At 43.0% G+C, this 15,888-nt stretch overlaps 1 protein-coding gene across 1 annotated transcript in view; it reads left to right on the top strand.

Annotated features, from left to right (window-relative positions):
* Positions 1 to 3,888: 3,888 nt before the first annotated feature.
* Positions 3,889 to 15,888, top strand: part of CFAP251 (cilia and flagella associated protein 251) — a 670,115-nt gene continuing 658,115 nt past the window's right edge. The window contains exon 1 of the mRNA XM_085633872.1: positions 3,889 to 4,003. The gene's annotated coding sequence lies outside the window, so the exon portion shown is untranslated. The remainder of the gene's footprint in view (positions 4,004 to 15,888) is intronic.

Below are 15,888 nucleotides of genomic sequence, written 5' to 3'. Positions count from 1 at the left end.
GGTTATCGCGAGGAAAAGGAACGGAAAGATCCGTTTGTGCATTGACTTTCGCGAGCTGAACCGCCACGTAGTAGCTGATTGCCAACCTCTGCCCTTGATTAACGAAATGGTGATGACGTTAGGTAAAGCGAAGATCTTCACAACACTAGACTTCAGCGCCGCCTACCATCAAATACAATTGCAAGATGAATCAAAAAAATACACGGCGTTCATCACACCAGAAGGAGCGTATCAATTTCGCAGGTTGCCCTTCGGATTGTGTTCGGCTTCGGCTGTATTTCAACGCATAATGAACCAGTTATTCAAAGGCATGGAAGGAGTCAGATCGTTCCAGGACGATGTTCTGATTTACAGCGAGACAAAAGAGGAACACCTGGTCATCCTGAGGAAAGTTCTTCAGAGGATACAGGACAGTGGTCTTACACTGCAAGAAGACAAGTGCAAATTCCTAAAAGAAACTGTAGAGTACTTGGGACATCTCATCGATGGAAATGGGGTATGACCAAAACCCTCCTTGATTTCTGCAATTTCGTGTTCACCAAATCCAAAAAATAAGGATGAACTGGCATCTTTCTTGGGCATGTGTGAGTTCCATTCCAAATTCATACAACATTATGCAGCCAAGGTCGAACCGCTTCGGAAGATGGTGAAGAAGGATGCGGAGTTCATTTGGAATGAAGAATGTGAACGAAGCATAAAGACCATTAAGATGGAACTTGAGCAAGCACCGTCTCTGCAGTCATTCGACGAGAAGTTGAAAAGCACTGTAACAACAGACGCCAGCCAGATCGGGTTGGGGGCTATGCTTAGCCAAATGACTGAGAACGGGGAGAAAATCATCGCATTTGCGTCCAGGAAGCTAAGGGGCCCGGAGACAAAGTACTCAGTAATTGAACGTGAATTATTGGCTTGTGTTTGGGCAGTAACAAAGTTTAAAAGTTTCCTGTGGGGCAAGGAATTTACTATCCGCACCGACCACAAACCGTTGGTCAGTATACTTGAGGGAAAAGGTTCTAGCCAGCCTTCGCCAAGAATTGCGAAGTTGGCATGCAAATTACAGGAGCATCAAGTTAAGATGGAATACATTCCCGGCTGTGTGAATATATCGGCAGATTATTTATCACGTGCCCCGAGCGAGGATGATTCTGAATGCGAAATGGATGATGATGATGTACTTGTTGCGTGCTTATTTGAAGGTCATGATTCAAATGGTACCATTACTAAATCAGAATGGTTAGAAGCTATAAAAGATGACACAGTGTTAGAAACACTTAAAAAATATGTGATCAAAGGTTGGCCACGCGAGAGGGCACTCAGACCCTACTGGAAAATTAAGGATGATATTGGTGTTGTTGAAGATGTCATTCTCCGGGGTGGAACTTTAATAGCACCAATGTCCATGAGAAGCAGGTTGGTGGCTTTATCCCACGAAGGGCATGTAGGAATGACAGGCACCAAACAGAGGTTGAGGGAAGGATACTGGTGGCCCTCCATGGATCGTGACGTCGATATGTTTGTTACTCACTGCTCAATGTGCAATGAAGCTGACAAAACTTTGACGACACGCCATTGCCCCATGACCTCCGTTGAACTGCCAGAAGGTCCTTGGATCAAAGTTGGTATTGACTTCATAGGTCCCATGAATGCCCTGAGTCTAGAATTGCGTTATGCCATAGTGCTGATTGATTATTTCAGCAAGTGGGTGGAAGTCAAGTTTGTGTCTCAACCCACTACACGTGAGGTAATTAACTTCCTGAAGGAGTTATTTTGCAGAGAAGGTTTTCCTCATCAACTGGTCTCCGACAATGGAGTGCAGTTTGTATCCTCTGAGTTAGTCTCATTCTTTAAAAAAAATGGCATAGAGCACGTAAAATCCTCTTTATATCATCCACAGGGCAATGGTCAAGTAGAACGGGCCAATCGCCTGATTAAAGAAACCATCCAAATGGCTTTGAAGTCTCATATTCCTGTTGAGGCAGCACTACGCACCAGGTTGTGGTCATACCGTACCACCCCCCACAGTACCACTGGTAGAATCCCATTTGAACTCATCAGGGGCAGGGCAGCGATCACACGTTTGCAACCACATTGGTCATTGGCTTGGAAAAAATGGGAAAATGAAAACCATAAAGAAAAAGAGAGTAAGATGAGAAGTCTGGTAGATGAGCGCCAGAAGCGCATGCGCACTAATTATGACACAAGAAATGCTGTACGAAAGATGTCCGTGAAAGAAGGTGATGTGGTGAGAGTGAAGTATCCCAGGAAGGGGGCCAACATGAGCAAGTATAGTGAACCCAGGCGCGTGGTCAAAACAAAGGGTACTGCCGTTCTCCTAGACAATGGTCAATGGTGGAATGGGTCGAAAGTTGCAAGAAGCAGGATATCTGAGCCTGTGAGCAGGCCCAGTGGCTCGCAGGACGCTGGTCTGGTGTCCTCTGCTGAGTTGTGCCTGGGTGGAGCATGTGGGGGGAAAACTACTCCTGTGTCAATAGAGGATATTCCCAGAGTATCTCTTCCTGGTGTGGCCACTGGTCCTGTTGATACCATTCGTGATAGGAGAACAATTGTTCCGCCTGTAAGATTCAAGGATTACGCAATGTATTAGCTCTTCTAGGGAAAGCATAAAAGTATGTGTTTCCTTTGCTTGTTTTGAAACTATGTATTCCAGAGTTACTTATGAAAAACGGGAGAAGATGTAACATGCTGTGACCCTTCCCTGTCTTGTCCCTTCCCCGCCCCCGTCCTGCCCTGTGTGTCCGTGCGCGTGTTCCCCGGCGCGCGTTTGGAATGTTGGGGATGCTTGTGCGTAAGCCGTTATTCCAACGGCATTCCGATATGTAATTTGAATAAAGCTGGTCGCTTACTTTATTCTCTCTGTCGTCTCGTCATTACACATGCCTGCATTTGTGCACGATTGGCAAATCACTTAGCTTTGCAGGATCTGCAGATTGCTCACTTGAAATAAAATGTGATATCTGTCCTGAGTGTATCCAAAACAAACCTCTGGTGGAGTATTTTTGTCAGAAATCCAGCAGATGGCACTCCTGTATTTGTTTTGAGATGTTATCAACATCTTGTTGTACGTTTCTTAATCCTGTTATCACAAGAGCCAAAAGGGAATGTAAAATTATGCTAATAAATACTATGGGTATTGGGTGGAGTGGGCGGAGCTTTAGGGCAGTGGGTGTAAATTTTCAAGTAACTAATTGATAGCTGTGCTGCAAAGTGTCCCTGGAATTTTTTTTCAAATGTTCCCAACTATGCAGTGGTCTTCACATGTTATACTGTGACCTTGAGGTAAGATTGAGAACAGTGTAAACACTACCTAATGTTAGCATAAGCCAGTTCGCGAGGCTCTTTCCTAACAGAAAATCAATTCTCCCACTGCTGTTGGAAAATAAAAAATAAAAAAATCAGCAGTACTATTTACGGATGTTTCACGACCGTTGTGGCATTAACACAAATAACGGACAACCTGGAGAACACCACTTTAGCAATTTTAAACCGACCTGCCTCCTGAGAACGTCATTGACCCTTGATGATAGTTCCCTGGTTTATGAGACTAAAATATACAGTCTAAATGGTTTATACAGTTGGAAAGACAGTTATTTAAACGTGTTTAGTCGCTAGTTGCTTAATTAATACTTTACAAAATGATACACTTGTGCTTACTTTTTTGTAAAGTATAAAATATTATTAATATAAATGCGAGGTAGTACAACCTCCTGCTATACGATTTTGCTGCTACATTTTTCAACAGATGTTGTCCATGCTGTCGTAGATAGAACACACTACTATTTAAAGATGGCAGCCTCGCTCGACGTACTCTGCGGCTCATCTTGCGTTTCCATACCCTGCTGTACAGGGCGAACACTGCCGTAAAGGTCGTTTGATGTCATGGGAACGGGAATGCATACAAACAGTTACCACGGCGACGCTGTGCCGCTTGAGCTTGCTGTGGTAGTGACCTGCCTGATCGTCCTCACGAGTTCATTCAGAGCAGGTGAGTGTGAGGCAGTATGGGTGACTTAACTGTTCAACAGTTTATCTGTGCATGAAACACAATTTATAATTTGTTCAGCGGTATCAGTTGTAGGCATCGTCGAGAATTATGCGTTGCGTAAATATTTTGTAATAATGCGATATCAATGGAACAGTTTCATTTTGCTGGACATTTCCATGACATACAGACCTAAAACATTATATTCTGATGTTCTTTTCTCGAAATGTAGTACTGAATTAAAGGACTGACGTTTTACCAGAAGTGCCATAGACAAAATGTAAATAAGCCATGAACACAGCAGAGCTTTCGTGTTTACTGTTCCAAGCGTGACTAGCTCACCCAGTGAAGATTTTTAGTCCTGTTAATTCCGTTAAAGGCAGGACTGCAATTCTTACCCTAAAAACAAAGAATGAACATTGAATGGATTATCAGCTCATGCATGGAATTGAGTAACGTGCGTGCTCGGTGAATATTACATTACAAATTTAGTTGCTTCCGCTAGTGGACCAAACAGCAGAACAAATCATGCAGGATTACGAACATTTAAAGACAGATATGTCATTAATGAGCTTAAAGGGATATACAATCAAACATTAAATTAAAAAAAAAAAAACTAAATAGAAGTTGAAACAATGTATACCAGAATCGTGCACTTGGCCATTATGCTCCTTCTAGAACTTTTTTAATGGATTTCCAAATAGACTTGAACTCATCATGTAGGATTAAGAACATTACAGACATACATTTCATTAGGGAACTAGAAAGAAAAAGTGAAAATTATACATTAAATTAAAAAAAAAACTAAAGAAAAGTTGAAAGCATGTATACCAAAATCGTTTACTTGGCCACGATGCTCCTTATAGAACTTTTTAACGGATTTCCACACAATCTTGAAGAGCAACACTCACGTTTAAGCTTAAATGATCCTCAATAGCATCACAATCAAAGCCAGTGTCACTTTAAATATGATTTTGAAAGCCAAAGCCAGGGTCTCATCTGTACATGGATATTATATTAGTATTTGCATAGTACTTTTTGTCATTAATAAGGCATTGTAGCGCTTGCTTGCTTTCAGCAGCCTTTCGTTGCGATCGATATGTGAATGCAGTTCCTCAATTGTATATGTTGTTCCTTGTTGTTTGACTTGATCTAGATTCCGTTCACTATTTAGGTTAGAAATAGTTTGTGTAACTTAGTGTGAACCAATAATGAGTTTGATATATGTAAAGGTCTTTGTAATGCTTTATATTTACGAATGGATAGGTCTTCATACATATCAGGCATTTCAAAAGTTTTATATATAAGAAATAAAACAAACAATTAACAAATCTTACTGGGACACGAAAACTGCAAGATCCATACATTTGTCATGCATTAGTAAGATATGCCTCCATCAAGGACCACCTTAGACAAAATGTATGATGAGCCGAGGTGAGTTGTTTGGTGATAAGTTTTAGATTTAAAAACAGTCCCCAAGCTTTGAATATTAAATGAGAAGTGGAGCCATCGTTGACGTTTTGGTGTCTGGTGTCTTTAAATACATGAGACCATTCTCGGGACTGCTTGACATGGGATTCGTGAAAATGACTCCAGTATGATGAATGAGAGTTGAAAAATAGCAGCCTAACAATGTGCCTCATCAGTTGAATAAGTCAATTTGGGCATATCAACTTTAATTGAGTGAGAACCAACATTCTCATTGTATTGACTGAATCAACAATAGACCAATAGAGGCAGAGTGGCTGCTTTTTTAGGTCAAGTCTAAGCCAGTGCGCATGCGCTGCTCTGCGAGGCTTCTTGTAATCACTCTAAACTTTTCTGTGTGGGTCTGAGTCCCCCCCAAGCATTTGGTTGGCTGTTGCCTGTGTCATTTTGTTATCATAGCCTGCAAATGGCTAAAGGGAGACAGACGCATGTCCCACCTATTTTGGAAAATGTTAACTCCCACAGCGTTTTGCTTGCAGGAGCAAGCAGCGGCATGCTGCATTCCTCGTCGTGGATCAGGTTACTAATTAAACACAGCGCGGTCGCTTTCGCTTTAGCGGCCGTGCTTGTTATTCCAGCTGTCTTCGTTGTGCAGGTCCCTGCCTCCTCAACCGTGTTTCGTGTTCCCCTCTCTTGTTCTCTACGGCGCCACTTTCAATTGAAATGTAAGGTGTGACAGAGGTGAGCGATGCGCTTTAACACTTGCCATGACCTCCAGCTTTTATTTATCATTCATTCATAAACTTTATTTCGGCCGCAAGGGCCATAAAAGCAACAATACATTACAGCAATGCACATAAAAAAATAAATAAAAAAAAGATAAAAGATAAAAGGAGAAAAAACCAAGTCAAAAGGCAGAACACGTTTTAACCACCAATATGAAATAGAATAGTTGGGTTGAAATATTTGAAAAATTAACAATTGGTGGAAAATTTCCTGCGCTGCAACCATACAGCATTTAAAAAACGTGATACTGCGAAAACAATTGGGGGGTGGGTGTCATATTTTAAAACTCGCAGGGCATTAGCACAGTCTCTGAAGCCAAGATTTCTGCAGATAGGCTTTACCCAGCGTTTCCTATGGGAAAGGTACGTTGGGCAAAAAAAGAACACATGGTTTTCGTCCTCCAGTTTGTAGCCACATGCTGGACATGAAGTGTTTTTGTTAGTGTCCCATCTAGAAGTGAAAGACCTAATTGGTAGGGTGCCCATTCTTAATTGGACATATAACTTCCTAGCGACAGGGGGGAAAATCAAATCCAGAAATAACTCCCTCCCGTAGTTCGGTTTAATCTGAAGAAACTGGGCAGTCAACCTACCTAATTTTGAATTCATGTGCAAGCATGATAAATAAAAATGTCTAAACTGTTCAGCCAAGTTGGTTTTTGAAACAGCCAGACAAGAACTTTCTGGAGTATCCCAGAGTTCCTGGTAGCCAATCTTGGCACAAGTGTCCCTAGCATAGATTAACCAGGGGATATTTATATTTTTAATTGTAGGCCAGAGCCCCAAGAATTCATTTCTGTAGGTTTCCAGGTCCGGATTGGACCAAAGTCTCTTCCAATAGTAAACAGGCCGCACAGCCACCACCTCTTCAATAGGGAGCAGACCCAGGTCGAACCTAATAGGGACCATCGGAGAACTAGAGGGTAGGCTCAACAAATTCCTTATAAAGGAGTTTTCGACCCTAGATAAGCTGTCGATTTTGGAGTGGCCCCAAAGTTCGGCTCCATAGATTGAAGCAGCTCTGGCCTGGGTTTTGAAAATTTCTACCACTGGTGCAGCTGGTTTAAAGACCGAACCTTTGAACAATCTAGCCATACCTCCTGTGGTTTGGGTCAGCTTAAGAGTGGAGTTGACAACCTGACCTCCCCATCCCAGATCTTCTTGGAGTGTGATCCCCAAGTAACCAAACGTTTTCACCCGTTCGAGGGGGATACCATTCAATACTGGGTTGGGGCGAGTGTGTTTGGGAGGGTTAAGAATCATAAATTTCGTTTTGGCTAAGTTGATCTCAAGGCCCCTATCACTGCAAAAGTCTACAAAGCCATCTAAAATACGCTGGATTCCCATGGGGGTGCGTGACAACAACAAGGTGTCGTCAGCAAACATTAGGGCTGGTACTTTGCCCGAGGCCAGCCTAGGGACATCAGTATCTTTTATGGCTAGGAGATGTTTTATGAGCCCATTAATATATAGGCAAAACAACGTGGGCGCTAACACACATCCTTGTCGGACTCCTCGATTGACAAGGAAACGTTCGGAGAGTTCGCCATGCTTTCCACATCTAACCTGGGCAAAATTGCCCTTGTGAAGACTCTTCAAAACATCTAAGAGATAGGTGGGAACATTAAGCGTTTGCAGGACTGCCCAGAGCTTTTCTCTCGGGACCAGGTCAAATGCTGATCTTAGATCAACGAAAATGAGGTAGAGGCTGCCACCCACCACACTCACAGACTTCCAGTATATGACCTGGAGACGGAAGATCTGATCGAGGGTTGAAATACCCTTCCTGAAGCCAGCCTGTAAAGTGCTTAAAATGTTATTTTCTACTTCCCAAGCCTGTAGTCTGTCCAAGATTATACGCCCGAATAGCTTTTGGGTCGTGTCAATTAGGCTTATCGGGCGATAATTCGAGGGCTGTAAAGGACAGCCTTTTTTGTGAATTGGCACTATCTCAGCGCCTCGCCAGGTTACTGGTGGTTCTGCGCCGAGTAAGATGGAATTGAACAGGACACATAAATATGGTGCCCATATCATGGGTTCAGACCTGAAAAGGTCACCTGGGATTTTGTCCAAACCCGGCGCTTTGTTAGGTATGAGCATGCGGATGGCATTTTCAACCTCTTTGATCTTAATTGTTTGGGTATACTCAGCACAACAAGCTATGTTAGGGAGAGGATCAGTTAAAAAGGGTGGGTCACAGTTCATTACAGAATATAAACCCCCAAAATGTCCTTCCCACACTGCAGGAGCTATGTTAGAGCCAGTGATGGTATTAGGATCTTTCTTGCCATTGCTAACAATGGCCCAAAAGGTCCTAAAATCCTTATTCTGTAATGCTATTCTTAGCTCCTCCCATTTGTCAGCTTCCCAAGACTTCCTTGCCCTGTGGATCAGTTGTTTGTACTGGGCTCGAAGTAGTTTAGTCCTAAATTTATCCTTGGCTTTGATTGCCAAGATCAATTCAGCTTTTAATTTCCTACACTCGGGGGTGTACCAAGATTGTTTATTGGCCACATGAGTCTTGGGGGCCTCTGCCCGGGAGAAAACATCCAAAAGTTGAGTGGGTAGCTGGGTATGGATGTTGACAGGACTAGATATGCTCTCGGTGGAAGAGCAATTTAACACAACTCCGGCCATTTCATTAAGACAGGGCAATGCCAATCTATAAGTTTCTGCCAGTTTCTCAGGGCACACAAGAATGCTGGACCATCTAACTCTACGTCTGTTATTGTGCAGAATTAAGGGTTGCGGAGATGGAAGCGCCACAGTGCCATTAGTTGAGAGACCCCAGCTACCTGATTTTAATTTCATAGTAAGGGCGTTGTGGTCGCTATCATTGCGGGCGACAACCCTAAAATCTAGCACCTTGTCCCAAGATGCTATATCGATCAGGATATAATCCAAGATCGACAGTTGTCCAACTCTATTGAAGGTAGTTTGTCCGGGCTGATCAGATTTGAATCTGCCATTGCAAGCCCTCAGGGATAAGGAAAGGGTAAGAGAGAGAATTTGTAACACTAGTGGGGTCCAGGCTTTGACCATAGGGATCATAGGCTCAGGGATATTCGAATGTGTATCTTCCGCCACAGGGTCATTTTGGTCTATCAGACTGAGTGGCTCATATTGACAATTAAAGTCGCCACCTACTATGACAGAATATTCAGGATCTAGGGTCAGGATAAAATCATTCAAAGCTGAAATGACCTTAGATTCTCTACCACCTGGGGAGGGTCTTGAGTAAACATTCAAAAGAACTAGATGTTCATTCCCAGGCAGGTCTAATAGAACACATAGGATGTCGTCACAGCCCGTTTGTAGTTGCCTGGCTGTAGCACCCAGGTAAGTTGCAACCCATGTGCTGAGACCTCCAGAAGGTCTCCCCCTACCACTAGATAGAGCACGAATGTCAAAAGAAGCAAACCCCTCCCGTTGGTGATTTTCCAAAGCCCAGGTCTCCTGCAATAGACAGATATCGAAGGTGTCCATAAAATTACCCCACTCTTCGCAGATCTGTTTGTTCTTTAAGCCCGCTACGTTCCAAGAAATAAAGTTGATATCGGTCTTGGGCTCTTGTTTAGTAGAAAAGGCACTTGGGAGGGTACATTCCCTGTCTAAATTTACCCGGACATGTTCATGTTCCAACCCCCCCGGCAGTGGCAGAACGGGAAGATCTTCCAAAGGTGTAGTAAAACATCCCGTAGATTTAGCTACCTTGGAGTTAGGTGTGAACAGGGGGGAAGATGGATCAAACCTGAGATGGTTGAGCCCCCTGGCTACCTTATTGTTATATAACCCATTCTGGGCCCCAGTCAAGGTGGTAGAAACACTGGGGTCCAAGCGTCAGTCCACCTGATCTAAAACACTATAGCTGTTGAAATGATGGAAAGTTTCAAGAGTAGGTGGGCAAAATTGAGTATTAACTTGGGTTTCATTGAATCGATTGGGAGGGAAACCCACCTCGGCCCTTCCTGGACCAGTCACCCAGCCCCTCCCAAGAGCTTCACAGCCTACTGAAGGTGGACCCGGGTAAAAATATGTGAGTGGAAGGGCTTTGATGGATGTTTCAGAGCAGCCAGAGGTACATGACTGCGTATTACAGATATAACTAACTGTTCCAGGATTTCTGAAATTGATTATAATGCAGTCTCCCTGTACATCTTTAGTTCTATGACCCACCCAATCTAACCGTCTTACGAAAAGGATTTCGCTCCTGCATCTATTGGGAAGGGGTTTGTGACGATTCAGCCAGTGAATACACTTATTTTTAAGCTTACTAAAGTCCTCCTTTATACCCTTGTCCAAGGTAGGAACCCCAGAAAGAACCACCACATAAGGAACTGATTCAGGGGGGAGGTCCAAACAAGTTAACTTGTGTGTTGCTTGAGTGTCAGTGTTTGGGCGACTAGGGGTATTTTGTGGTGCATTGTGAATGCTCAGATCAACAGGTGAATTTAAGGTGGCAAGATTTCCCTTACTCGGAGCATTCTCGGTTACAGATAGTAAGGTTGGACCATCAGGTGCTATTTGGGCAATGGTTCCTGGCCTATCACACTGCAGGGTGGAATGAGCTACTACTTCTAGCCTTGGGTTAGGTGGTTTGAATGCGGAGGCAATTGGTCCGACTGAGTTATTAGCAGAGAGAGAAAAATTAGTATTAGTGTTAGTGCCCTCCCACCTACTAGGCTCAGTGACCCCCAAGGCACCGGCAAACCGTAGTTCAAAAGCAGAAAGCTTTTTTCAATTAGATCAAGTCTATTACACATTGGGAGGCATATAGCAGTAAATAGCTGCTCCAACTTAGTCCAGAATTCTCCTCCAAGATCCGTACCCAGGTCACACTCAGTACTTTGCGTCGCCAGATTGACAAGTTCTGTATTAACTGCACAGTCTAAGACTCCGGGTTTAAGCCGCTTAGAATATTTCGATCTTTTGTTAGGGGGAACTGTGCCACTCCGCTTACGTCTAGCAGTCTGCTTTATCAAAGTTGCATTAGAAGCTTCCAAGCGGATTGGTAGGCCAGATCTAGTTAACCCCGCAGAGGTTACAGGAAGAGTTGGAGCTTGAGCAGTAGACTCTTCAAGCTCGGTAAAGCTGTTGGTATTATGGATCAAAGCTGGAGATATGGATAGGCTGTCATGGGAATTTACAATATGCGCTTGGGTGGAAGTGCGATGGTTAGTTGGTGACTGCACTGTAGCAATGTTCCCCAGTGAGGACCGTTTGGTAAAGATTTGGTCCAAAGAGAGCCTTTTTTCAGTTAGTTCAATTTCCCTCTGTAACACAGAGCTGGCCCTGGTGATAAAGTTATCTAATGTGCCAACAACTCCTGAACCAGTAAGGGACTTCCTCCCCTTCCCCACACCTCCAGTTGCCATAGCCAAAACACCAGTGATATTGACGGACAACAAGAGCAATAATTCTAAGAGCCCAGCAGACCGGTGTTTCAAAGGCAACACAGGCAACCAGTGACTTGATGTAACAAATGTAAATCATACCCTAGGGGCCGAGAGTTATGCCCCGTCCCGTCCTCAACCGTGCTCGGACGGGCTCAGACGGGCCCGCCCTTTGCCCGGGCTTCGCCCCGCACGCGTCCCGCTAACGCGAGAACAGGTGGGGGTTAAATAGGCAGGGGGAGGAGCGGGAAGAGGAACCAGGTGCAGGTGATCAGCAGTGAGGAGTGCACCCTGGTCCTCGCAGTCCCGTAAGTAGAAGTTTAAAAGTTAGAGGTTAAAAGCCCCGTGCCGTTTCAAAAATAGGAGCGTGCTGTCCTCACCAAGGTCCGTCTCAGAGCAAGGTTCGTGCCCATCCACTGTTTGGTGCGAAGTCCTGAGCCTGCGAGCGGCACGCTTTTATTTATAAACGTCACCGCTTTCACTTTAAGTGCGGTCGCTTTCACTTTACAGCGCAGACGCTTTCACTTTAGCGCCCACCCTTGTTATTCCAGCTGTCTTCGTTGTGCAGGTCCCTGCCCCCTCAACTGTGTTTCGTGTTCCCCTCTCTTGTTCTCTACGGCCCCACTTTCAATTGAAATGTAAGGTGTGACAGAGGTGAGCAACGCGCTTTAACACTTGCTGTCACCTTGAGCCTTTATTTATAAACATCTCCGCTTTCACTTTAAGCTTGCCTTTAATCGTTTATGAACGGCATTTCTTTCCTCCATGACCCGCTACCAATATTTAAAATTCTTTATTTCAGACTGGCAAACCAATTTATTGCCTTTCTGAACGTGCTCAACCCAAGCTGTTTCTTCTGCCGTCCCCCAGTCACCGCCCTTCCGCTGTTCACTGTTGATCCGACTTGCTCCCCCTGTCCCACCCTCTCATCTCCTCACCCCTCCTCCGTCTTCAGCCACTTCCCTTGCCGCTGTCTCCTTTAGTGCTGCTCGTTTGTCACAGCAGCCAATCTCTGTGAGGCTGCTAACCTTTTAAAAAACATAAGGCTTATTAGCCATTTAAATAAAGTTTACCATTTCAACCATATTTTTGGTTCATTACCTTCATCCGGTTTCACAAACCTCTTGCACCCGCCCTGTAGCCAATATGGTGGAGTTGGGACTTGTAGGGGCATGTCGAAGTAGCCCTGCCCCTCACGGCACAATGCAGTGTTTTCGTGGCTCAGCGCGGTACCCGCTTCATAGACGTTTTGCTCCTACATCTCCACAGCACACGCTTCATGGCTCTGCAGCACTAGTTGCTCCTGCAGCACTTGAGCTCCTGCAGCACGTGCTGCTCCGGGGCTTTTGGCCCCGTCACCCTGGAGTTCCTGGAGCGCAGACTGCTCCAGGCTCAGCAGCAAAAGACACTCCGGGATCAGTAGCACTTATTGCCCCTGTAGAACTGGGTCTCCTGGTCTTTCAGCAGCGCCAATGCAAAGAAGCCCCGTCACTTGACCACAAGGGGCGAGACCTATTGGGTTTGCTAATGCTTGTCTCTTATTTGTCTACTGTTTATTCAATCAATGCAATGAGAATACAATGAGTTTCAGCTGTGTGGAGATACTAGTGGAGTGAACCTGACCCTATTGTGGTACGAATCAAATGTTGCTGCCCAAAAGTATAAATAAGGATGACAAACATAATGGTGTGATGAAAAGGCTTTTCTAAGGAAGGAGCCACAACAACGCTAAATAAACTTGTTGAAATCGGATAAATAGAGATTCCATAAACATGCCTTTAATTTTAAGGGTCTGTTTCTGCTGGAATTAAGTTTTTACACACACAGTGTAAAATATTCGACACATGAGAGGCTGTCCCCCCAGTACAGTGGAGTGGTATATATTTTTTGACTCTGTGAAGTGTAATATAAGAGACACACAGAGGCGCCGAGTCGATATGCCAGGTGAAATATATGTCCAGTTGTACGTCTGGTATAGAATATCAGGTTTGCATTAGAAGTTGTGAAATAATATTCTTGATTTACAGAAGATAACTATTTAGTTTAGTCCTTAAAAACGCGGATCCTATAAATCTTCCCCACCAAAATATATCTACGAAATATTGTGACATGATCTACTGGCACTGGATATTCTTACATGATAATTAATACGTTTCATGAATGCTAAGTGACGCATCCAGTAGAAGTGTGTATGCGGAATGACAGATTGATATGTCTTATAAAATTCTTCATTGTATGTTATGTGCAATACGTGGATCCTATAAATCTTCCCCACCAAAACATATCTACAAAATATTGTGACATGATCTACTGGCACTGGATATTCTTACATGATAATAAGTTTCATGAATGTTCAGTGACACATACAGTAGAAGTATGTATGCGGAATGATAGATTGATATGTCTTATAAAATTCTTCATTGTATGTTATGTGCAATACATGTTTTTATATGTCTTGATGTAAAAGGTTTAAAAACTTATTACATGTATTTTTATTGGGTTCAAATCAGATTTATATTTTCTAGAACTTTGGCATTCACATTTGTTATCTTTTTTGGTTAGGGTTTTTATTGTGAGAGTCTGTTAGATTGAGTGAATGTGGAATTAAAGTGATGATATTTTTTAACATATACAGAGGGAAGCACCTATTCTCCTATTTTCATAACCCGACCCCTTGTTCTGAAGGATTAATCTCTATTTTCTTGGATATTTTTAGTCTTCACCATTTTTCCTTCATCATTGCTATGTGAGTTAAAAGTGGTAATGATGGGGCTCAAGAATACATCTACATACTTCGACTGGGGCTGTTTTATAGCATTAATGTTTGAGAAATTGGTCTCAAAGGTGGTCCTTCTGATTTTTATGGACTGTAGGAACCCCATACAAAACTGGAACTTGGAGATGATTCTAATGAAAAAATTGTAATGTTAGCATAATAAAAAAAAAAATACTGAAGTTCACCTCTTCCTCACTCAAATTGATTGATACGCAGGAAACAAATTTGGTCATGTTTTCAAGATTTTAAGTTCGGCTTTTTCAAAAATGGCTACTTCTGGACTCAGAAAATCTAGACTAGGTAAGCCCTGATTTGTTAGGCTTTTCTACTGTATCAGTAGTCCACTGCATAACATTTTTTTGTAGTCTCACTTTATGCAGGAAAGCATGTATATCTCTGTGAAGATCAAGCAAATTAGTTTCCTGAGTGAGGCCACACGATAGACCTTTTAGATAACATATTTTAGCACTCAACAATGATTTCTTTAGAAGACAGATGGAAATTGGGATCTCATTTAAAGTATTATTCCCTTGTTTTAATTGACTCCTTGGAGCGGAACATGATTTGTCACTGGACATAATGGAACCTATAAATATAGAATCTACTTGGAAATGCAAATGGTCAAAATGTATTTTTAAAGTATGAGGAGAGGAAACCATTTAATAGATAATTATCCCTACTTTAATTGTTAAGTAACAGTTGGGACCCTAGATTGTTCTGGTTTCTTGATAGGTATCCTGAAGGTTATATGATGATTTAAGTAAACAGATTGGAAACTTGTCTCTTTGTTTTTCCTTCTAAACTGTTATGCACCGCAATCTAGGCCTAGATAGCTACACAACCTTTGACCTACATTGTCTTACCTTGCTCTGCATAACGGTTCTAGGGCTGACCTTTTACCCAGTTATGTGCCGAATAAATGTCAATCAGTTTCCTTGAAACTATCCTAATTTATTATGCATGAGGATTCTTAGAAAAGTCCCTGCACATGACGCACATAACAGGATTAAAATAATCTGTATAAAAGTCATGGTCATCTTCATCCTAGGGTGAAATAACTACTTTGCATAAATGCAGGTATTGATTTGGGCTCATTTAAATAATTGTACTCACAACATATTGATTGTGTAAGGATCCCCGAGGCTATCTTTATGGTATAAAAGAACCATACCAACACTAGATAAGCAGAGGAGAAGCTTCCACGCTGACACAAGACGCTGAGGTCCCGGCCTACAGAAACTACAAAACTCAGCGGTCTGACATCCCTTGCGGGGTGTCCAAATTGAGACCAAGACGGGGTCCTTCATTCTCTCCCATCAGGTAATGGGGTTGGCTCTTTCCTAGGGGATTCCTGGCTTTATACCCACATACATGCTAGGTACACTTAGGTACACCTAGGTAGGGTTTGCATCGTAGGAGTACGCTTGATTACCATCATGTATCTATATGCATGCATATAGTCAATGTTTTAGCACCATGGTAGAATTATACCTTTTATTTACTCTA

Source organism: Triturus cristatus, chromosome 11, assembly GCF_964204655.1.
Source record: "Triturus cristatus chromosome 11, aTriCri1.1, whole genome shotgun sequence".
NCBI lineage: Eukaryota > Metazoa > Chordata > Amphibia > Caudata > Salamandridae > Triturus > Triturus cristatus.
This window is presented reverse-complemented; position numbering and strand designations above follow the sequence as displayed.